Consider the following 26,226-nt stretch of genomic DNA (forward strand, 5'->3'; position numbering starts at 1 on the left):
TGCCAGCGATGCGGGGAGAGACAAGACCTTAGAACCTACACGTGTCGCTGAGAGTGGTAAGGAGGTTGCTTTGCCGGTATTGGGCGAAGGTGCAATACCCTTCCGGGGGAGAACCTGGCACAACATGTGTCACAAGCAGTGAAAGAACTGATTTGGGCCGATAAATATGTGAATATATTCTCATTGTTGATTGATAACAGGGAGGTGGAGTATGCTAAGTCACAAAAGGATTCGATGTTGCCTAGCGAATGGCGGTCTCAGTTGTCTAAATTCAGGGTGGAGGAGACACTGAATAATTGGATCAGAGCTTTTTCTGTATTTATGGCAGTTCCCGCCGAATGTTCACCCAACCTGCAGGCAGAGATGGCGTGTTACCAAAGCAGAATTGCAATGTTCAGCGAGAAGCATGGGGGGGACGGATGGAAGGAATATGACATTTCTTTCAGTAAATCTAGGGAATTTAATCGCTCGTTAGCCTGGGACAAAGTAGACTCCATTTCCTGGCATGGCCAGTTTTCAGGTGGTCAGTCCACAGGGGTTGCCACAAGCTGGAACACGGGATATTCGCCCAAGCCTCAACAGCCCTTTCGGCCAGCGCAAGGGGGGGATGGGTTCAGTAAGGCCAGAGGCAAAGGAGTTGGAAAGGGCGTGTATTGGGACTTTAACAGGCGTACATGCACCAGGGCAGCAGGCACCTGCAAATTCAGACATGCATGCTACATATGCGGCCACTCATCCCACCCAGAGACAGCATGCCGTTCAAAGTGTAGTACTTCAGGCAACAGGTGGTAGAGGAAACAGGATTAGTGGGGGATACCTACAGGTCGCACACTCACCCATCGATGTCCTGGCTATGATCTCTTGGCTGAACAGGTACCCAGACAATGCCTCCGCAAGGATGCTCCAAGAAGGTTTCACACATGGTTTTCGGATTCCAGCGGGGGGTTCACCGGGACACCAGAGTGTAGGAATCAGTTGTCAGTTAGACACAACCCTGGGGTGATGGCGTCCAAAATTCTGAAGGAGCTACGCCTAGGTAGGGTAGCGGGTCCTTTCACTGAGATCCCAGTACCTGACTTTGTTTGCTCACCCCTGGGGGTGGTCCCGAAGAAAGAAAAGGGCGAATTCAGACTCATACACAACCTCTCAGCACCTAGGGGAGCATCTTTGAATGATGCAATCGACGAGGGCATCTGCAGCGTCAAGTATGCGTCTTTTGACCAGGTGGTAGAGATGTTGAGAGTTCTGGGTCCCGGGGCATTGATGGCAAAATCAGATATTGAATCAGCTTTCCAATTACTGCCAGTACATCCTTTGGACCAACACCTGCTGGGTTTTTTCCTTTAAGGGCAAATACTATATGGATATGTGTATGCCCATGGGTTGCTCCGTGTCATGTGCATACTTTAGACGTTCAGTTCATTTCTAGAATGGATGATGAGACAGGCAACAGGGCACCAACATGTGATGCATTACCTGGACAACTTCCTTTTGCTGGGGGCAGCGGGCTCTCAGGAGTGTGCGTGGGCATTGCAGGAATTTTGCGTGCTCATGCGGGCTTTTGGGGTCCCGCTGGCACCAGGAAAACAATGGGTCCGTCTACATGCCTGGAATTCTTGGGCATCGAACTGGACTCTGTGGAGGGTTGTTTCAAGTTACCCAAGGAAAAGATTGTGAAATTCAGGACAGCCTTACAGGAATGTTTAGTAAAAGAGAAGGTCACATTGCAACAGCTGCAACAGACCGTTGGTCAGCTGAATTTTGCATTAAGAAAGATACCTATGGCACGCCCATTTTCCCGCTCAATTGCGCAGGCCATGAAAGGACTGCTGGACAAGCATCATCACACCAGGTTGTCAGTAGAGGTGCGCCAGGACATGCGAATATGGATGGCGTTCCTGGAGGATTTCAATGGCAGAGTGGTGTGTTGTGGCCCCCCACCACGTTGGCGGACTTAGGTCTATGGACCGATGCTGCTGGCAGTGTGGGGTTTGGGGCCATACTTGGCGACAAATGGGTGGCACAAAGGTGGCCGGAGTGGTGGGTAGAAAGTGGTTTGACAGCAAACATTGGTTTTCTCGAGCTCTTCCCAATATGGGTCGCATTAATTGTCTGGACTGAGCAGTTGTCCAACCAATCGTTGATATTCTGGTCCGACAACATGACGGTAGTCGAGAGCATCAACCAGCAGGCAGCACGGTGTAAGTTTATACTCCGCCTCATAAAGGAAATTGTGTTAAGATGCTTGAAATTGAATGTGCAATTTAAGGCCAGACATGTCCCAGGGGTCTTGATTAACACGGCTGACGCCCTTTCTCGCTTTAAGATGCAGCTATTCAGAGAACACTTACCTGCGGCGGAAGATTCACCAGCACACTTCCCAGCAACTCTTTGGCAGATGGGATGCCCCCAACTACAGAACCTCGTGGCAGCCAGTTTAGCACCCAGGAGCAGGACAGCTTACGAAGGGGCGTTCATGTCTTATTGCAATTTTTTGGGACAAGCATGGGAAGTAAAGTGGGGACAGGAAGTGCATTTTAACTCATACATGAACGCACTGCACGGAGAGGGGCGCTCGGCGGCGACAGCTAGCAGACACAAAGCGGCCGTCTCTTTCTTTGCACAGTTAAAAGGTGTCAGGGACCACACAAACAGTTTTTTAGTGCGTAAAGCATTAAAGGGGTGGCGACGCCTACAGGCAAGCCCCGCTGATTACAGACGGCCAATAGGTTTGGAACGGTTGTCCCGGGTGTTGGATGCCTTATCTGACACATGTAGCTCCCCAGGGGAAGTACTCTTATTTAGAGCTACATTTGCTATGGCCTTTTATGGGGCATTGCAGGTAAGTGAACTGGTGGCCAAAAACAAACCGGACAGGGTGGGTGGACTGCAGCGGGAGGACCTCACGTTAAGGAGTGATTCTATCTGGTTAACGATACGGAAATCTAAAACTGATCAGGAGGCCAGGGGTGATAGCTTGGTACTACACCGGGCACCGACTAACCCGTGCTGCCCGGTGTCACATGTGGAGGCATACCTCAGGCAACGGATGGCCGGGGCAATGGGGTCATTATGGATGCATGCTGATGGTACCCCATTGACCAGGTGTTAGTTCCAAAGAGTTTTAGCAATGGCAATCGCCAAGTCGGGTCTTGATCCCAAGGAATTTGGGACACATTCTTTCCGAATAGGTGCGGCCACTGAGGCAACAGCGAGAGGTTTGCATGCCACCAGTGTAAAGAGGATTGGGAGATGGTCTTTCAATGCTTATGAGCGCTATGTGCGGCTGCACATGTTGTAAGTTCGGTCAAACCAACCTGACACCTGCCTTATTGTCTGTTTCTTTTCGGTTTCTGGGACCTGTGACGCAGGGCGGAAACTGTTACCTCAACGAATCGATCAACAGCAACGTGGCAACATCAAGACGACAGGAGGAGGATGCATGTAGTATGGGTTGGTCACTCTTATGTAAGACGAGCTAAGCCAATTTTCTTTGCAGGTGATTGTGTACCAAGGGCAGAGAGCAGGGGTTGTCAGGTCTCATTTCATCGTAGGAGGGGGCTCTGCCTAAATCAACTGAGGAGCTTCGTTTCTGACTTACTCGACAGACACACCCCGCCGCCTTCAATCGTCATCTTGAATCTTGGGGGGAATGACTTAGTGACACTGGGCAGAATGGTCCTATTAGAAGAGATTATCGCGGCGGCGGGTTGGCTGGCGAAGGTGCTCCCGGGTTGCACCATAGTGTGGTCTCAGTTAATACCTAGACTGCAGTGGAGAGGAGTCAGTTACGGCGTTGAATCACTTGGTAAAGAGAGTCAACAACAAGATAGAGTAGCTGTTCAGGACACCTCACTTACAGAGTATTCCGCATGGGTGCATCTGGGGGGATCATTTCTACTTGCAGGATGGGGTCCACTTGACTGAGGCAGGCAATCACTTATTCACAAGGAACATACTAGCATGGTTAGAAGGCTTAGCGAGGTAGGTATGACCTTTCAGTGTAGGCGGTATTTGGGGGGACCAGATAGTTGGTCAACTATACAGGCCTGTGGCGCTAAGGTCATGATCGTTGAGCAGCAATTTAAGGTCTTTTGGGGGCGGCACCATTCTCAAATGGGGTCACCCAGGGGGAGGGGCCAATGGTCTCTCCTAGAACTTCAGAGCAGGATATCCGCATGGTCGGAAGGGTGCGGGGGAGGGAGTAACGCTTTCCTTGGGCTGATAGCCACCCTGCACATACACTATGACATCATAAAGTGGCGCGAGTGAAAGGGCCCTCCTCTTTGGTTTAATGGAGTTCACGGAGCGTACGGGGTAACCATGAAAGGTACGTACTCTCCCAGTAACCGGGCCCTGTTGCGCATGTGCACTCATACGTGAGGGCGTAGCTGGTAATAAGGATCTGACACAGGTCAATGACCTTGCCTTAGGCCCAAAAATTGTTAGGATGCAAAATTCATACATAGGATGTTAGATTCGGTTCGGAACACGCTGTATTAGACATTTGTTAAGGTTAGCCCTTCATACCTGTCTATGTTGATGTAAATCTTATGTCAGAATTTTGCATATTAATGATTGTGTAAATAATGTTTATTTTAACAATTTTAATTTGTTTTCATATTTTAATAAATACGGCCGGGGGGTCCCAAGACCCCCCGCCTTCCAAAGAAACACTTCGCCTGCCTAAGTTACTTAGCATATTGTTGTGGTGGTTTCTTGGCGGGGAGGGATGGTCGGTAGTCCCAGACCATACAAACAGGGCTAATTTAACCTGACGAGCACTCATTTGCATTTGTGTATGGGGTGTTCTGCATCGTGTTTAGCAGCGTTTAACTTTGATTGCTAACAGATCAGAACACAGACAAACGCCGCCAAACACGATGGGCTCAGCTCACCCACAGGCTCGCCCAGTTAATTTGTAATTTTATCCACCTGTACAAAACTTTGGTGTTTAATGCAATCTTTTAAGAAGGAAGCCGCAGGATTCCTCGCTATGTGCACTGAGAGGTCTGACAAAATTTGCTGATTTCTTTCCACTTACGCTACCGTGAGATTTCCATTTCCACATAGTTTTTTTTATTTATTTAAATGGGATGTGTCATTAAATATCAAAGTTTTGTACAGGTCAGCAAAATAACAAATTAACGGGGAGAACATGTGCAAGAGCCAAGCCCTGAAAATATTTAACAGGTAAACTCCACACCAAAAATCACGTCAACAGGATAAAATCTCTACAAAACCAAAAAAGTTTATTTCTTTAACATGTGGAAGCTTTGACATTAATACATCACTTATAGCACTGCATTGAGAAGTACTTTAAACATGAACAATAAATGAACTAAGAGGCAAGACAATTTTCTTATAAACCCTGTATGTGCCCCAGGCTGTTATAGGGCAATATTGTAGTCTATTAAATCAAACATAGGTTATTGTACAACTGTTTTTTCTGAACTCAGATATTTGGGCGTGCTTTCTTATGCAATAATGAAGAAAAAAATAATTTGCTCCAATAAAATATTTGCTGAAGATCACACAATTCGAGAGGGGAAGCCATGATTTATTCAGGTTTCCTGGTGTCAATTAGTATAAATCAGGCAGTAAATGGGTATCTATTTGACTTTCCTTATGTTACAGCTTTCCCTTTACCTCTTTGTGCACATTTCAGCTATTTTTATATTGCACAAACATAACCCGAAGGTACTTGAGCGATTTACTTGTGCACCAGTTACATTAAACAAGGTCACCATTAATTGTTAATGGGCATGGGGAGATTAAGTGATTTGCCCAGCATCACAGAAGGTTGAGCTTACTCCAAGACTTGAACCTGGTTCCAGTGCTCCAAAGTCAACAACTCTGGCTATATCACAATATCCAGGTTACAGGGAGGGAGGCAGACAGAAGCCACACTGGAGCTTGCATCAATTCGGGTTTGAGGCTCCAAAAAAACCTCAAAGCTGAGCATGAACCAGCCATCATGCTCGAGCCTGGCTTGAGCTTTAAGTGACTGGCCCACCTCTAAAGTTTTCTAAACATTTAATTACAATGGAAGCTACCAATCTTAGCTTAACTACATATAAACACTGTAAATGTATATATCTCGAAATAAATTATATTTAAAAATGGGTATATTTGACTGTCAAGAGAAGGGAAAGAAAATGTTGTATATGAACATATATATATCACGATCTTCCATACATTCACAGTCTTGCCTCCATAGATGGACAAGTACCCAAGGAATGGTGAGCAAAAAGTGTTATTGTTCGTCACCAGTCGCGATTACATATATGTATGGGTAACTTTGAAAAATTGCTGGGACCAGTCGAAATGCGCCAGAGAACGGATACACTTGAATAAAATATTAGAAATCATTACCTTGCCAGGAGTGCCCACTTCTTCTGTTGTGTCAAGAAGACATCTTCAAAATATATATATGTATTCTCATTCCTTGCCTGCAGCAACTGATGAAATGCTACTCGGCATGAAATGCGTTGGGCACTACAGGACTGATTTCAAACGAGGCACTTGCGCTGAGAATGGAATGCCGTCCCTTCATTAATAAACCAGGTTACTCTTATTCACCTGTGTGGGCTTCCTCATTTCAGGCAAACTTGGTTTTGGATTGAAAGCTGCGCAGCCTGAGTCGCAAGTCAAGCTCCACTTCACTGTGGTGCAGCCCTGCGGTGGTGTCAGCCTACGCCACAGCTTAGGGACGGGTGTGCCTGAATGGAGGAATATACTATGTGCCTCTTCATCAACGCAGGAGGTTCTTCACCACCCACCAAGGTTTGAATTTTTGGTGATTTTTAGATTGTGCAGGAGCAACTCACTAAAGGCATATGGTGAGCACTACGAGATCCAGATGGCCACGGTGGTGGCCACGCCCACCATGACGGGGACTTTTCCATTTTAAAAGTGACTTGCCCATTGCTACACTGTGATTCTCATTCCTTGCCTGCAGCCCCTGATGAAATGCTACTCGGCATGAAACGCATTGGACACTACAGGACGGATTTCAAGCAAGGCACTTGCGCTGAGAGCGGAATGCCGTTCCTTCATTAAAAACCAGGTTACTCTTATTCACCTGTGTGGCCTGACTCATTCCAGGCAAACTTGGTTTTGGATATATATATATATATATATATATATATATATATATATATATATGAAAAAAATATAGGTTTGACACCAGTTATAGTTAGCTGGAAATTTTACTCACATAAAACCATTGAAATTCCCACGTTATAGTTAGTTGGACTCACTATACCTTGTGCGCCTGCAATGCACTTCTGATGAAGTCACATATTACATCACTCATGACATCACTGATGACACCATCCAGTAAATGTGTGTCTTTCTGAAAAATAAATATGTTTTATATATGTATATGTAAAGGTCGATGGAAGAATAAATGTTTAAATAAGTGTCTTAATGTATGTTTTTTTTTTAAAAAAATGATTGGTTAACTGACTTATTAAGTATATCTTAGTGAATACATATATTAGCGAGTATTGTTTAAATATTTAAATGTCTGTATCAGTGTTTCACTTTGTGTATAAGTGGCTGCATGGGTTGGTGAGTAGCTACATGTGTGTGTATATGGGTTATTAGATTTTTTTTAGTATCAGTATGAGTGTCTGTATGGTTTGGTGGGGGTGTAACTTAGCACATAGATGCATCAATGACCGACTCACTGTTTGTATGTGTTTTGAAGACAGCATATGTGCAGGACTGCATATGTGTATATGTGTGTGTTAGTGAGGGAATGAGTGTCTCACTAGTGTCTTTATCAGTAACTACATATGTTTTAATATAGTATATGTGAGTATTGATGTGTATAAGTGAGTATATGTGAGAGTGAGAGATTGAAAGAGTTCTTGTTTAAATAAGTATGTGTTTCTATAAGTGATTGTTTAAGAGAGTAAGTATGTGTAAGTTTCCTTAGAGGCAAGGTGGTAGTGTGTGTATAGCTGTATATGCAAATAAATGGATGTTCAATAGTTTATTTGCATGTGTGATTATGTGTGTGAGTAACTTTTGGATGACTGTCGGTGTGTAACAGGATGTATAGGTGTTTCACTACATATGATGAGTGAATATATGTATGAGTGACTATATAGAACTGTTGGTGAATGAGTGGATGTGTATATAGATGGTGGTATTACTGAATTGGTTGTTGTAACTGGTATGGGTATCTCTATTGTTTTGAAACTTTTTGTTTCTATTTTTGAATATGTGTTTCAAGGGTTACATTACACTGAAAGGAGGTCTGTCACTCTGTCACAAGGATGGTGTCATCAGTGATGTCATGAGTGATGTCACTGACCATGTCATGAGTGATGTAATATGTGACGTCATCAGCAGTGCATTGCAGGCACGCAAGTTATAGTGAGTCCAACTAACTATAACGTGGGAATTTCAATGGTTTTATGTCAGTAAAATTTCCAGCTAACTATAACTGGTGTCAAACCTATGGTTTTTTCAGTGAATTTAATAGGTTTTTTAAATGCTAATTTCTAACTATAACTAGTGTGAAACCTATGTTTTTTTTCAGTGAATTTTAAAGGTTTTTTTAATGCTAATTCCTAACTATATAAGACCTGAAATCCCACCAGGAATCTCCAGTATGCGCCAGGGGACTGCATTGCAGAGAGGTGTAATGAAGCCACGCCCCTTTTTACACCTCTCTGCAACGCAGCCCCTGTGCATATTTGAAGAGGGGGAACTAATTCCCCTTGCATACTGGGGGTCCCTTGCAACTAGCCCACCTGGAACCTCCAGTATGCGCCAGGGGACTGCATTGCAGAGGTGTAATGAGGCTATGCCCCTTGTTACACCTCTCTGCAACGCAGCCCCCTGCCGCGTTTGCAGAGGGGGAACTAATTCCCCTTGCATACTGGGGGTCCCTGGGGGCCACCTAGCCCACCAGGAGCCTCCAGTATGCGCCAGGGGGCTGCATTGCAGAGAGGTGTAATGAGGCCATACCCTTTTTTACACCTCTCTGCAACGCAGCTCCCGTGCATGTTTGAAGAGGGGGAACTAATTCCCCTTGCATACTAGGGGTCCCTGGGGGCCAACTAGCCCACCTGGAACCACCAGTATGCACCAGGGGGCTGCATTGCATAGGTGTAATGAGGCTATGCCCCTTTTTACACCTCTCGGCAACGCAGGCCACTGGGCCATATCTGCCCAAACACCGATATTCCGAACGATTGAAAATGACTTTTCTTGAGAAACATTTGGATTTGGATTATCATGTCCTATACTTTGGAATTTTTGAAAGACTGACTTTGAGGATTCTATAAATTACTCAAGTCTGCCCGAATTGTGTGGGTAAAATTGATACCTAGTCACTTTGAATAAGAATGTACTTATGTCTCCTCTAACATTTGGAAGAAATATCTAGTTATATGACAACAGGATACCGACATAACTTGAAGGAAATAAGAACGCCCTGAAGAAGTTCTGTTGTACAGAACGAAACGTTTCGGTTGGCTGTGGTACATAAACTTAAGGAAAATAAAAGCATTTGAATATACACCAAGATTCAGTGCTTCAATAAGGACTCTAAGTGATATTATTTGATTGGACTTATTGTGCAAGTGGTGCTGTGCCAAACTTTGGAATATTCTCCACTACTCTCTACTACTTACTCTCTCCTACTCCACTACTCTCAAATACTCACTCTCTACTACTCATTCTCTACTACTCTACTACTCTCTACTACTCTCTATCTACTACTCACTCCCTACTATTCACTATCTACTACTCTCTACTACTCACTCTCTACTACTCTCTCTCTACTACTCACTCTTTACTACTCAGTCTCTACTACTCTCTACTACTCACTCTCTACTTCTCACTCTCTACTACTCTCTACTACTCACTCTCTACTACTCTCTCTCTACTACTCACTCTCTACTACTCACTCTACTACTCACTCTCTACTACTCTCTACTACTCACTCTCTACTAATCTCTCTCTACTAGTCTCAACTTCTCACTCTACTACTCACTCTCTACTACTCTCTACTATTCTCTCTCTCTGCTACTCACTCTCCACTACTCTCTACTACTCACTCTCTACTACTCACTCTACTCACTCTTTACTACTCTCTACTACTCACTCTCTACTGCACTCTACTACTCACTCTACTACTTACTCTCTACTACTCACTCAATACTACTCACTCTCTACTACTCTCTACTACTCACTCTACTATTCACTCTACTACTCTCTACTAATCACTCTCTGCTACTCTCTCTACTGCTCACTACTACTCTCTACTAACTCTCTACTCTCTATTACTCACTCTCTACTCTCTACCTCTCTCTACTTCTCTCTCTACTTCTCTCTCTACTAGTCTCTCCCTCTCTACCGCTACCTCTCTACCTCTACCTCTCTACCTCTACACCTCTACCTCTCTACCTATCTCTACACGCACACATATACACATATATATATGCATATATATGCATATGCATTTATATATATGTATGTGTATGTATATATATATATATATATATATACATACATATATAAACATATATAATCTGTATATCTATATAAATACAAATATAAATGCATGCATACATATACATATGTGCATACAGATGCATGTTATTTACATGAAAGTTTAAAAAACACTAATAAAAGCAAAGCTAAAAAGCCACCTCATTACAAACAGAATGGCTTTCACTTAAACGAGGGCGAGATCTATTGCATTTTCAATGCTTGTTTACTTTGGTTCCATCAAGAAGGCATTCAGATGTGTCACACATTTGCCATAAATTCTGAATGTTAGCACTCTAGTTACTCATTAGATCACTGTACTAAAGCTACTGCTCACCAGGGAAGTCTGCTGCTGGTATTCAAAGTGCATGTTTCAGTCTGCATGTCAGAATTTTTTTAATGAAATAGAAGAGGATTTGAGAATCATTCAAAATGATCCCTAAGTTTTTCTTTCTGAAGAACTAATCATACTTTCTATGGCAAAATGAACCCCCTCATTTTGTTCCTTTATAAATTAAATGTTTTCAGACTTACCACTTCATTCCAATCAAGATGGCTTCTGGTGTGCCATAATTTTGTCATAAGTAAGACTGTTAGCGCTCTAGTTGTTCTTTAGAACACTCTGGGACAATCTGTCATTGGGCTATACTTGGGCTACATCTGGGTGATATTTGGGCTACATTTAGGCTCTTTTGTCTCTGGTGGCCATCTTGGGAGACTGTATGTCAAAAATTTTTAATGAAATTGAAGAGGATTTGAGAAGTCACTCAAAATGTGCCCTAATTTTTCTTTCTGCAGCACTAATCATACTTTCTATGGAAAAATATACCCCCTCATTTTCTTCCTTTTTAAATTAAATGTTTTAAGAGTTACCACTTTATTCCAATCAAGATGGCTTCAGGTGTGCCATACCTTTGTAATAAGTAGGACTGTTAGCGCTCTAGTTGTTCTTTAGAACACTCTGGGACATTCTGTCATTGGGCTATACTTGGGCTACATCTGGGTGATATTTGGGCTACATTTAGGCTCTTTTGTCTCTGGTGTCCATCTTGGGAGACTGCATGTCAGAATTGTTTAATGAAATTGAAGAGGATTTGAGAAGTCACTCAAAATGTGCCCTAATTTTTCTTTCTGCAGCACTAATCATACTTTCTATGGAAAAATATACCCCCTCATTTTGTTCCTTTTTAAATTAAATGTTTTAAGAGTTACCACTTTATTCCAATCAAGATGGCTTCAGGTGTGCCATACCTTTGTAATAAGTAGGACTGTTAGCGCTCTAGTTGTTCTTTAGAACACTCTGGGACATTCTGCCATTGGGCTATACTTGGGCTACATCTGGGTGATATTTGGGCTACATTTAGGCTCTTTTGTCTCTGGTGTCCATCTTGGGAGACTGCATGTCAGAATTGTTTAATGAAATTGAAGAGGATTTGAGAAGTCACTCAAAATGTGCCCTAATTTTTCTTTCTGCAGCACTAATAATACTTTCTATGGCATAATATACCCCCTCATTTTGTTCCTTTTTAAATTAAATGTTTTAAGAGTTACCACTTTATTCCCATCACGATGGCCTTCAGGTGTGCTATACCTTTGTAATAAGTAGGACTGTTAGCGCTCTCGTTTTTTCTTTAGAACACTCTAGGAGGCTGCAGTAGAACACATAGAAATCAACTGACAGTCTCTGTCCTTGTTGGATGTACATGTTTTACTGAGAATGTCAGACTTCATTCTCACATGACTGAGAAAGATAATGTGAATTTACAGAAAATATGCTTTCAGTTTAGCTTATAGATCCCCTTCCAAATCACTGTCGGAAAATCATGAGATATTAGTTTTCTTTCCAACATGATTCATAATATCACAGCAGAAGGCTTTTTCATATGGTAAAATCACCTTTGAACACACCGCAATTCCTAAAATGAGTATGGTACCATCAACAAATGATTTATAATGTAACTAAAGTCCTAAAACCCTCTATTAACTACAATGCTTTTTAATGTGGTGCTATCATGTATATTGGTCCCAAGATGGCTGCCAACACTTCCTGGATGAAGTGCTGACAGCCAATCAGATCAGATGTGTGGTTAGGCTCCGCCCAGATATATATATTTTTTTGAACCTAAATTACTCAAAATCCACTGGAGCACATTTCTTGAGACATAGCAAAGGAACATCGGGCTACTGGTCCCTACAATTTTGCCAAGTTTTGTGGAAATCCATTCAGCCGCTCAGGCTAAAAGTGAGTCCAACCGCCCTATGGAAATTAACATGGGGAAAACACGTTTTGGGACCCCCTTTTATCTCGGCCCCGCTTGATGAATCCCCCCCAAACTTTTCAGGGAAGGAGCGAGGCAAATTTAAGAAAAATTACAGGCAGATTCCTCAACCGGCGCCAAAGTTATTCCCAATAGAATGTTGCGGATATCCGATTTCCTATAGAGAACAATCCTAACTATAACTACCTACTGGCAACCGCCAGTAGGATATATATATATATATATATATATATATATATGTATATATATATATATATATATATATATATATATATATATATATATATATATATATATATATATATATATATATATATATATATATATATATATATATATATATATATATATATATATATATATATATATTCACTGAAAAAACCATAGGTTTCACACCAGTTATAGTTAGGAATTAGCATTTAAAAAACCTATTAAATTCACTGAAAAAACCATAGGTTTGACCCCAGTTATAGTTAGCTGGAAATTTTACTGATATAAAACCATTGAAATTCACACGTTATAGTTAGTCGGACTCACTATAACTTGCGCGTGCAATGCACTGCTGATGACATCACATATTACATCACTCATGACATGGTCAGTGACATCACTCATGACACCATCCTTGTGACATAGTGACAGACCTCCTTTCACTATAATGTAACCCTTGAGACACATATTCAAAAATAGAAACTGAAATTTTTAAAAAAATGGAGATACCTATATCAGTTACAACAAGCAATTCAGTAATTCCACTATCTATATACACATCCACTCATTCACCAATAGTTTTATATAGTCACTCATACATATACTCACTCATCATATGAAGTGATACACCTATACATCCTGTTACACACCGACATTCATCCAAAAGTTACTCACACACATATTCACACGTGCAAATAAACTATTGGACATCCATTTATTTGAATATAGAGTTATACACACACTTCCACCTTACTTCTATTTAAAATTACACATATTTATTCTCTTAAACAATCACTTATAGAAACACATACTTATTTAAACAGGAACTCTTACAATCTCTTACTCTCACATATACTCACTTATATACATCAATATTCATATATACTAGATTAAAACATATGTAGTTACTGATAAAGACACTAGTGAGACAGTCATTCACTCACTAACAAACACATATAGACACTCATCCACCCATACAGTCCTGTACATATGCTGTCTTCAAAACACATAGAAACAGAGAGTCAGTCACTCATGCATCTATGTGCTAAGTAATACCCCCACCAAACCATATAGACACTCATACTGATACTAAGAGAAACATCTAATAACCCATATACATACGCATGTAGCTACTTACCAACACATGTAGCCACTTATACACAAAGTAAAACACTAATATATATATTTAAATATTTAAACATTACTCACTAATATTTACTTTTTCAGAAAGGCACATATTCACTGGATGGTGTCATCAGTGATGTCATGAGTGATGTCACTGACCATGTCATGAGTGATGTAATATGTGATGTCATCAGCAGTGCATTGCACGCGCAAGTTATAGTGAGTCCGACTAACTATAACGTGTGAATTTCAATGGTTTTATATCAGTAAAATTTCCAGCTAACTATAACTGGGGTCAAACCTATGGTTTTTTCAGTGAATTTAATAGGTTTTTTAAATGCTAATTCCTAACTATAACTGGTGTGAAACCTATGGTTTTTTCAGTGAATTTCATAGGTTTTTTAAATGCTAATTCCTTTCTATATCGAGTTTGTATCCTTTTTTTTTTTACAATTTGCTGTTTTTTTGTAAGTATTCTTTTTGTTATATATTTTTTTTTTTTGCGCTCTTGGTGCGCGCTCCGAGAAGCTTTCAGCTAAGCGCTCCCGTAAGCTTTCCGGTGAGCTTAGCAGAAAGCGCACCCGGAGCGCTATTGTCGTTCGTGAAAAAAAATATGAATGAAAAGTTAATAATAATGCAAAACTTTTCGTACTATACAAATAAAATCAGTTTTTTTTAATAAGGAAAATGATTATGCATTTCTGTAAAAGTTTGATGACATCACTTCGGCGCGCAACGTAAGTGCCCTCGGAAGCGCCTACGCTCGCGCCTCGTAAACGCACGCAGAAGCGCCTACGGTCGCGTCATATGTGCGCCCCGGAAGCGCCTCAAATCGCGCCGCGTAAACGCACCCGGAAGCGCCTACGATCGCGCCACGTTTGCGCCCCGGAAGCGCCTCCGCTCGCACCGCGTAAACGCACCGGAAGTGCTCCGAAGCGCGCAGCGTAAGCGCGTCGGGTCATGTGACCCTAAAATAACACTTTTCATTGGTTGCTAACAGTTTTTTTTACAAAGAATGAAATCCCCACCCATTTCCTTCACTATTGCTTTGTACTTGGAGAGAGCAAGAGCTGTTCTGTGTACTATCTTCATCTCCTACTTTCCTGATCTACAGCAATGGCTGCAAGAGAGTCATCCAGCAGTGATTCAGATGCATTTGTAGATGAGGACCCTCCTACGGAGAAGAAAAAAATCCATTTCATCTGGAAATTTTATAACATCCCTGAAGGTGAAAAAAAAGTCAACGCTCCAAAAGTAACCTGCAAAATATGTGGGAGTACTTTATCCAGAGGCAATCCTCTGAAAAAATATAGTTTTGGTAATGCCAATTTAATCAGGCATGTCAAAAGAAGACACCCAAACAACTTTGCGAGGGAGAGTGTCAGAGACCTGGCACGGAAATTACCCACAGATGGCGGCAGCACCTCCACTGGTGGAGCAACACCTTCGGGACCATCCCGTAGAAGAATGGTCCCTAACATACAGCCAGAGTTTGCAGGCATCAAATTTCTGTGCACGGAGTGTAACGAACTGCTCTGCTATGGGGAGCAGAGTGTTGAACTTATTGCCCTAAAGAAACAGCAACACCGCTGCCCTGACAGTCCCTAAATTTTCACATTTTTTTGCTCCTGTTGAGCCGTTTTTGAATTCCTGTTTTTTGTTTTTCCCTTGACAAAAATCCAAAAAAATTATAAAATTGTTTTAAAAAGCCAAAAAAAGTTCAAAAAGTTCAAAAAACACAAAAAAATATAAAACAACAAAAAGAAGAAAAAAAAAAGTTCTTTTCAGAACTACCTCTAATTTATAAAAAAATGCATTTTTTTGTGAAAAAAATCTGTCATTTTTTTTCTCCTTAGTACGCTCCTCAGTAAGCTCCCCGGTACGCGTACCGGGTGCGCCCCCCGCGGAAATCGAAAAAAAATAATTTTTTTTTGAGGCCCCGCGGGGCCCTTTAATGGCCCCCACATCAAAACTAGGGGGTCAGAGGGGGTGTACTCTTCCCCCTTATTGTCATTTCCCCCTTTCTTTTAGCCACCTCTTGTGTCTCGATTTTACCGAGACACAAGATGGCGGCCGCTCCAGACTGTTTAGAATGTTTACAGACAACTGAGATCCAATCAGCTTCCTGCGCGCAAGTCGCGTGTCGCGCCTCGAGCGCTCTCCGGTGCGCGCACCGGAGCGCGGCTATAGATATATATATTTTTTTGAACCTAAATTACTCAAAATCCACTGGAGCACATATCTTGAGACATAGCAAAGGCACATCGGGCTACCAGTCCCTACAATTTTGCCAAGTTTGGTGGAAATCCATTCAGCCGTTCGAGCTAAAAGTGAAATCGACCGCCCTATGGAAATTAACATGGGGAAAACGCGTTTTGGGACCCCCCTTTTATCTCGGCCCCCGCTTGACGAATCCCCCCCAAACTTTCAGGGAAGGACCGGACCGCCATGAGACCATTTTCCTGAAAATTTCAGGCAGATTCGTCAACCGGCGCCAAAGTTATTCAAAATAGAATGTTGAGATTTAACATTGAAAATTATCCTAACTATAACTACCTACTGGCGACCGCCAGTAGGTAATATATATAATTTAGCAAGATGCCCTGAAGCTTAGGAAGCACTCAACAGCGCCCTGTGCACTCCGGCATGATTTTGCTGCCTGCTGTGGTTTTTCACCTTTGAATAAATTGCCGACGCGTTTCAGGATATTACAACCCCTTCTTCATGGGCTGCACAAAGGAGTCTGCAGGTAATGCAGCCCGTTTTCCTTAAAGGAAAACAGGATGCGTTTCAAAAACAAAAATGAAATGTTGTCTTTTCATTTTGTAAGAGTAGGCATAATCCATGGGACCACTGCTGGGTCCTAAAAACGTTTTTGCATACATTCACAGAGGGGACGGAGTCCCCTGGGAACTCCTTCCTGTTTGCGGATGGGTTAAAACCAACTTCAAGGGGCGTGGCCAGGCGCCAGTGAAGATGGACTCTTGACTCGTGAGCTCCTCGGGAGCCGAGCCAAGACCCTATCTATCCGGCCATAATACGGCATTTATGTACTCCTTACCCTGTCGCAGAGTCGTAGTAAACAGCGGCTCCGGCGGCTTTGATCCTGGGGCTCAGGCGTGCCTGTGTTGCCGTGTGGAAGCAGAGCACTGTGGGGCCTTGATGGCTGCCGGGTGCAGGTGAGCCACATCGCCGGGTCTAAAACTCACACGAGGCCCCGGCTTGGTGGCCCATTCAGCGGTCGAAGATTTAGCGCCGGAACTAACGTCCGGGCTCTTGCTGGCCCGAGGAGCTTTGCGGTGGAGCCGACCCCTGTGAAGGGCTGCATCTAAACTGAGGGCAGCGGTGATGGTGCAGGAGACCATCAGAGGCTACCGCCGAGGAGCCGGCCCACCGTCTGTCTGGAGCCCGCGGCGATATGGACTGTGCCACACGTGCCTCGGCTGCCAGGCGGCTCCTCTAATTGAAAAGGGACAGAGGCGGCGGAGCGCTCCACAGGCAGTATCGTACGGCCCCAGTGAAGGGCCGCATCTAGACTGAGAGTGGCGGTGACAATGCTGGAGGCTATCAGAGGCCCCCGCCGAAGAACCAGCCTATAGTTTGTCTGGGGCCCGCGGTGGCCGTGGGCTGTGCTGCGTGGGCCTCGACTTGAAAGGTGACAGAGGCTGCGGAGCGTGGCAGGGCGGGCCAGTGACCTCATCCACCGGCCAGGAGGGGACCCATGTACCACACTAGGACAGCTGGAGGGACTCCTGTATGAGAGGAGGATGTGATTACGTGATTGCTGGAGCTAGGAGGTCTTCACCCAATCCTTATTGTGAGTCCCTTGAGATGTGTGTGCTCCATTGCTGACTGATGCAGGGGGCCACACCACGGCCGTAAAAGAGTGTGGGGATGCCACGTGAGCTCGCCGCAGGAATGGGAGCGAACTTGGGGAGTGGGGCCCGGGGTCCCTACAAGAACCAGGAGGAAACCACGTAAGGTAGTGGTGCACTGTGCAGGGGTGGTGTGGACAGCCCCATTGCGTAATTTGAAACACGCACCACGCATGGTAACAGGCGGTGGGGCCCTGAGACCGGCCAAGGAACTGACCGTTGCGGCCACCAGTGGGGGTGAGTGTCGCTGGGAGCGGGCCCTCGTCCCAACCGATATCATTTGGTTGACAAGTCAGTGGGCTGGAGAACGCTCCTTTGAAGTTGCGGATTAGAAGATCGTGCCGCCATCATGAGACCGAAAAACAAAGCGACCAACCAAAATGAATAAACTTGACAAATACGCAGTCCCACTGGGGACCCAGCAGACAGGTGGTGCACCGTGAGACCAGGCAGCAGCTCAAGAACCATCCCTAGCTTCAATCATGATGGCGATACAAACACTGGGTACCAACCTGGAGATGAAAATGGACAAAATATCTATAGAAGTCAACCTCCTACGCACTGACCTCAATAAAACATCGGAAAAGACCAAGGCAAACGGGACAGATATAAGGGAACTCCAGGCCTCCTCTAAAAAACTTGAGCAAAGAGTGAAGGAACTAGTTCACCAGCATCGCCAGGTGGCCATGAAGCTGGAGGGCCAGGAAGGTAGGGCACGCAGGAACAACATTCACGTAGTGTTTTGGAGGATTTGGAGGGGCATAGCGTGGAACTATTTCAGGAAGACTTAATCCTCAACCACCTGAAACCCAAGCGCCTCTCTAACATCTTTACTATTGAACGTGCACATCGCGCGCCAATCCCTAAGCCTAAGCCGGGAGGGCCACAGAGGACAAAAATAGGTAAAATCCTGAACTACAGGGACAGAGACTCTATCCTTCAGGCAGCCAGGCAGACGGGTGACCTGCAATATGAAAATGCTACAATCCGATTCTTTCCGGACTTCACTCTCCAGGTGCAACGCGAAAGGGGCTCATTTACTGGAGTGAAGGTGGTGTTACGGGACAAAGGAATCAAGTACATGATGTTCTTCCCCGCCAAACTCAAGGTTATTGCTAGGGGCAAGGCTATGTTCTTTACAGAACCATCAGAAGTTCAAGACTGGCTTGACAGAGAGTCGTCTCGGTCTTCTGGCCAGGCGGAGGGTGGCGGATAGAGAGACAACCAGGATGCCTCGCCGAGATCTGTTGAAGATAGATCAGACGTGGAAAGCGCGAAACAGCGCTCCTGGCAGTCGAGGTCGGCCAGTCCCAAATGGGGGACTTTTCGAAACACTTCTAGCCACTAGTTGAGGTGGTACTGGCGACTTGGACCCCTACGAACAGTAACGTAATGTATGTTTCTGTGTGGGACTCTGGGTCCTAACTTTCCCCATGGTTTTGGGGTAGGGGGGATGTATCTTTATCCTGCAGTACTGGCGCCTGGGAAAGGACCAAGACGAGACTATGACTATTCTTCCCCCTTCCCCCTTTTTTTCACAACCGGGTGGCTCGCGACGGCGTTAGAGTGGTCGGAGTAATAACCTGCCAACAGGGGGATCGATCTTTATGGGACTTTGATTTGAACTTTTAGGAGTGTATGCATGCTTAACAGTTAGATATGTTATGTTGGGGGGGTACGCGCAGCGGCTGGAGCTGGGGCCGGCGCACTTTCCCCCTTAAGCAGGTTAGTCGGGAGGGGGCAGGTTTCCTCTCCCCTGGGTTGGGTTGGGCGAAAGGCGCTCTGCTAATTGGGGATGTGGGTAGTCCGAAGCCTACGGAGCAGGGAAGCAGGGAAGGGGGAGGGGGAGGAGGGATATCAGTTTCAGGGTTGGGGACGGGGAGGGGAAGCGGTTGGGGGTTGGGGGGAAGTTTGGTATGGTCACACCAAGGTAATGCAAACGTTTTGAGACACTGTAAAGGGAAACACAGGAACAAGTTGGAAGTTGTATGTGTAGATGGCTACGAAGTGGGATAAAAGCCTGAAGGTAATTAGCTGGAACCTCAATGGGCTGGGGGACAAACTCAAAAGGAGTGTTGTGCTACAGTTTGTTAAACAACACCTCCCGGACGTAGTGCTATTGCAAGAAACCCATCTGATAGGAAACACGTGACATGCACTAAACAGATGGGGATACACCCTAGTGACCCACGCAGGCTTTACATCTGGGTCCCGGGGGGTTGGAAACCACTTGTGCCGCAATTTTCCAATTGTCATTGATCATACAGATAATGACCCTCTGGGGCGCTTTGCTGTCATCTCCGGGAAATGGGAGGGGCGCTGACTCAAGTTTGAAACGATCTACATTCCACCGGGCCTCCAGACACAATTATATCATGACCTGGGGAAGTTACTGCTTTCCCTCCCAGAGGGACAACTCCTAATATGTGGGGACTTCAATGCTGTGGTTTCAAGCGACCTTGATAGGCACCCATCCAGGGACATAGGGTCGGGACAAAAGTGGCTTTCCAACCTCATGGAGGCGTTTGAACTCCTAGACCTCTGGCGCCTCAGACATCCGACACAAAAACAATACACTTTCTTCTCTGGTCCTCACCACACTTTTTCATGAATAGATTATATGTTAGTGCCAATGCACCATTATGCCACGATATCCGACGTCGCCCATCTGGTGCGTGGTATCTCGGACCATTCCCCGCTATGGGCCCATATCACAATCGGAGACTGGAGAGTGGGCTGTGTAGCGCCGCTCAACGTTTGGTACCTCCGTGGTGAGGACACTAAAATGAAACTGGCTCTCTCAATCGACCAGTACTTCGAGGAGAACGTGGGGACTGTAGAGTCTTCAGTAGTCTTGTGGGAGGCTTTTAAGACAGTGCTGAGGGGGGAGGCCCTTTCAGCTATCGCAGGCCGCATAAACAACAAGAAGCACAGATAGTCACTATAGAAAATGATCTGCTTGCTCTAGAAGGCACGCCGCAAAGTGGCAATGACCCAGACATGCTCCATCAGCTGCAAATAAAAGCGGCGGAATACAAAGCCCTAGCTACCAACACCGCTAAGATCTTGGCGAGGGACAGGGAGGGCAGACTATATGACCAGGGAGATAAAGCGGCCAAACTAATAGCATGGTTGGACAAGAAGCAACAGACACAGAAAGTGGTGGGCAGCTTGAGGTTGAATCAGGGGCTGTCATTATGGAACCACGTGAAATTGTCAGGGAGTTCTCAAAGCACTTTCGAAAGGTCTACACTAGGGGGTCGGAGCGATCGGAAGAGGACTCATCGGCCCTACTGGTCGACATTCTGCTACCCACCCTCTCTGATGATGAACGGGAGACACTGGAGGTGTAACTCACCACCGACGAACTGATCGGAGCCATCCATGACCTTCGCCCTGGGAAGGCTCTTGGGCCTAATGGACTTCCGATTGAGCTCTACAAGCTCAAGCCTGACAGCCTAGGCCCACATCTGAAACATATGTTTGAGGAAAGTAGAGACCAGGGCATACTGCCGAGGGACAGCCAATAGCCACGATCATGGCTATTCCCAAGGAGGGGAAACCTAAAGAGCTGACTGCCTCTTACAGGCCAATATCACTGTTAAATGCTGAGCCAAAGATCCTCGCCAAGGTACTTGCCAATAGGCTTAAACCGGTCCTAAACACTCTGGTGCACCCAGATCAGTCGGGCTTTATGCCCCACAGCAACACTGCACTTAATCTGCGCCGTCTACATGGTGTCTTGGGTCACTGCCACTCGCTGTGTGAAGGGACGGTCGTTGTGTCATTGAATGCGGCGATGGCGTTCGACGCGTTAGAGTGGCCTTACATGATAGCTGGTCCGAACTTTATTGGCTGGGTGCGCCTCCTCTACACTGAGCCTTTGGCACAGGTGGTGGTCAATAACAAGATCTCAGAGGTGTTCACAATAGAAATCGGAACCCGACAGGGATGCCCCCTTTCACCCCTACTATTTGCCCTTTCCCTGGAGCCGCTTGCAGCCTGGATTAGACAGACTCCTTCCTTGAAAGGGATCCGATGGGCGGACGGATGGGAGGACAGGATTTCACTTTACCCGGACGATATTCTCCTATACCTCACAAACCCCGTGAGTCCATCGCAGTGGCATTAAATATCTTCACTGGGTTTGGAGAGTGTTCGGGCAACAGCATCAACTGGAGAAAATCACTCCTTTATGTCCTGCATGGGGCCCCCCCGGTGCTCGCGAGTGGCTACCCAATTCAGAGAGCCACAGACGGATTCACGTACCTCGGAGTCTTTGTCTCCACGAATCGGGCCACCCGATACCAGAGGAATCTCCTGCCGCCTCTACAAAAGCTCAAGCGAGACACTGCCACTTGGAAAACGCTCCCGCTGTCTCTATTGGGCCAGGCAGCGCTATTCAAAATTATGGCGCTGCCGCGGTTTCTATACACCCTCCAGAACAACCCAGACCTAGTGCCGCAAAAATACTTTGCTGCCATTGAGGCCACCCAGAGAGATCTTCTCTGGTCTGGAATGCCCATATATCCCTAAAAAAACTCACGCAAGGATGGTTTGACAGGGGGATAGCACTCCCAGACATCAGGAAATACTATTGGGCGGCGTATCTCTCGGCCATTAATCAAGGTACCTACTGAGCGGGGAATGACCCAGGGTATGGAATGGACAGATGGCTCCTTCCGGGCGGGAACTTTGAGGCTGCGCTTTACTCAAGGCCGGGTAGGTATCGCCTCACGGTACCTACAAAACACTCCGTACAGCTGTGGTACATAGTTCAAAAGAAACTGGGTTGGGCTGACAAAATCGGGGAACATCCTTTTCAACGCATCTTTTACAACGCATGCCTTTACATCGCAAGCTTTACAACGCATGCCATTACAAAGCATTGCGCCGGGGGGCGCTCTAGGATAGGGAATAGATTTAATTTACTATCCAACACCTTCCCTACTATCCACGGGGCTGGAGTTGGAATAGTAAATTAAACTATTCACTATCCAGCACTCCTCAACACTATGCGTTCTAACAGCATGCGTTGTAAAACCTGCGATGTAAAAGGATGCGATGTAAAAGCATGCGTTGTAATGTCATACATCCGACAAAATAACTCTGGCAACACCACTGTGGGCCTCGGAAAGACTGGAAACACTTATTCGAACCAAAGGATTCCGTGAATGGGACCTGATTGGAATATCTCGGGTCAAAGATTTGTGGGGCCCGACGGGGGTAATATCATTTGATACGCTCAAGCACACCTATGATCTAGCTCAAACAGTACATTTCAGCTACATGCAGGTCAGGCACTCACTTCAGGCCAATATCCCCCCAGGGACCCAACTCCCAGAGTCCTCCCCTCTTGAAGATAGGCTGCTGGATGGCCACCTCCCAGAACGGGCTATCTCCCTCACATACAAAAAACTCATTAACCACACTCCAGACCCGTTGCTGGCTCTTAGGGGGAAATGGGAGGCAGATGGACTTGAAATATATGAGGAAGAATGGAGAGAGGCACTTGCATCCCCCAAGGAAATAGCAATCTCGGAGAAACTTAGACTGATTTAATTGAAAATCCTACATCGGGTCTACATCTCTGGCACACGACTGGTCCTGATGGGGCGCAGCGAAGACGGACTCTGTCCCTGGGGATGTGGGGAGGTGGGTACTTTCTTCCACATATTGTGGGAGTGCCAGGTGCTGCAGACCTACTGGATACAGGTACTTAACTGTATGCATGAGGTGTGGGTGATTGAGTTGCGTCCAGAGGCTCAGCGTTGCCTTCTCAATATCTGGGAACCCACAGATTTAACATCAATAGGGAAACTATGGGTAACTTTAGGATTCGCCATAGCAGAGAGAAACATATTGAGATTATGGGGGGGCAGCAACACCACCAACACTTAGTTCCTGGAAGAAAGATATGGATTGGTGTATGGTCCAAGAGAAGACAGTGTATATGGCCAGGGGTTGCCCCCAAAAATGGGTTGGGGTATGGTCCAACTGGAATGACTACCATGGTAACATATGTGAGCCCCCTCGAATCACCCCCATTGACAAGCTAAATGAATTGTGAGTTCCGAACGAAATAGGCATAACCCAGAGAGTCAGTGTATTAGAAACAGATGTGTGAAACCTGTGATTTTCCAGCAAATGCACTGTAATAATTGTACTCCTTGTATGTGATGACCACTTTATGTTGTTCTTTTGCAATAAAAAGATTTATTTTTTTAAACTTCAAGTTGATGGTAAAATGTGAATGTTTTGCGACTACATTTCAGTCGCAAAACATTCTGATATCTGATATACCTCTGCGAGTCGCTTCTAGGAAGGGACGCCCTTACCACGCTTCTGCTTGATACTGAATTGCTGACCCATTTTGCGATTCCTTGATAGGATACCGAATTGCAAAATAGGCCTTTGTACATAGAAAAAAGCTTTTTTCCAATCGCAAATGGCCTAATTCGCAGAATCAGGCCATTTGTGACATGAAAAAAGATAACACAATCTTCAATCCAATAACAAAAAAAGGAACAAATGATTGATCACTGTTACAAAAATACAAAGAACATTGATGAACAGAAAATGATTAAACTGCTTCCAAGCAGTCCTTTGGGTGCCCCCTTTAACAAGGATCCCTAAGCAAGTCAATTTTGTTTTGTGGGGAAAGGCTAAGCTATTAAAAAAATATATGAATGACTTCATGAGTCTCACTGTCTTCATCTGGATCTTGGTTAAATGTAGCCCAACATGCAGTCAGAGAAGACGGAGATATTTAGCCTACTAAAAATTATCATAAGAGAGATTTCTCATTCTCCAGATCTATGCAACCGCATTTTCTATCTTCTGATGGTTCTCAAATATGTGAGTTATCAGCTGCACTGAATCTTCTCACGGAGAACTCAAAAAACCTTCGTGCAAAAGTCTTTCCCTCTTTATGAAAAAATCCAGGGAGAGGTTCAAGGCAACCCTTCTCAAAGAAATGGTCTGGACCAAAGTTAAACGATGGCTGACCTGTGACAACCATAATGCTTCTATGTAAGTAGAAACTGGATAGACTTCATTCTCTGATATTACTAAACACCAACACAGCTAACAGACCATATGTGGTTCTTAGAACCTGGTGCTCTTTAGCAACTAGTAGGCAGGTTGCATTGTAGAGACTCTGGTGCTGGTGATAATATCTTTTCTTATCTGAAATATTCTTCAAAGCTGGAGACTGCGTAAGAAAGAGTATGGCTGACTCTGTATGTTTATTTTTTTTTTAGAAACAGACTGCTGTAGTGGCATTTGCTTCTGAAAAAAACAGAAACTAGTTTACATGATGCGCTGTGAGTTTTCTCCTAGTGTGTGGAAAATACTTTTTTGTTATTTTCCTGCTGGGACTCTGCCCCGTATAGTGTTTTTTGGAAATGAACCCTGCCCTAAACAGGCCCTGACACCTTGGAGAAGGCATGTGGCCTTCTAGGAAGCGGTTTCCAACATCAAAGCCAGCTGAACCTCTGCTGTTGGAAGCTATGCGCCAACACCCTCCTTTAAAGGAGTTGTGGGTGCTGTGTGGCAAGCCCGCGGGCTTAAATATTATTTCGCCCGATGAACTAGGGGCTATCAATGAAAGACCTAAGCAGGTGCAACAATTCACTGCGCAGTCATGCTAAAGTACACACACCTGCAATGTCAAACTCCCTTAGGGCACAGCTGCAATCATGTTATTTCTGAAATATTGTCCCTGTTAAGGTTGTATTTAGTCAGTAAATATCAGCTGTCATAAACAACAGGTGTTTCTAGCAGCCTGTTATCACAGTGACTGCATGCTGCGGTTGTTTGCAAGGGCACAGCCTCAGAGTAGGCCACTTTACGCAGCACGTCCTTATTTGCCGAGCCCCCTTGCTGTGGACTGTCATGGTAACCTTGACCATTTTCTGCTCTTGGCACTACAGTGTTCAGAAAATTAAACACTATTTGATAGTTGCTACCCTTCAAGTCTGCAGGTCCAGTCTCTCCTTATAGCATAAGGTGTAAACGGCCTGAAGATTCCTTAGAAAGTGACACACTATTTGAAAAAAAAGAATGCATGGTGTCCCATGTTTTCAATGATCAGTAATTTCCAAAGTACCTCATTTAATGAAAACAATAAGGGGCATAAACATAAGATTGTGATGCAGCACAGCACAGCAAGAGTCCACTCTGAGTTACAAAATGAAGTGCTAACCTTTCAAAAACTGACTAAA

This window comes from Lissotriton vulgaris, chromosome 2_1 (genome assembly GCF_964263255.1).
Source record: "Lissotriton vulgaris chromosome 2_1, aLisVul1.2, whole genome shotgun sequence".
Classification (NCBI taxonomy): domain Eukaryota; kingdom Metazoa; phylum Chordata; class Amphibia; order Caudata; family Salamandridae; genus Lissotriton; species Lissotriton vulgaris.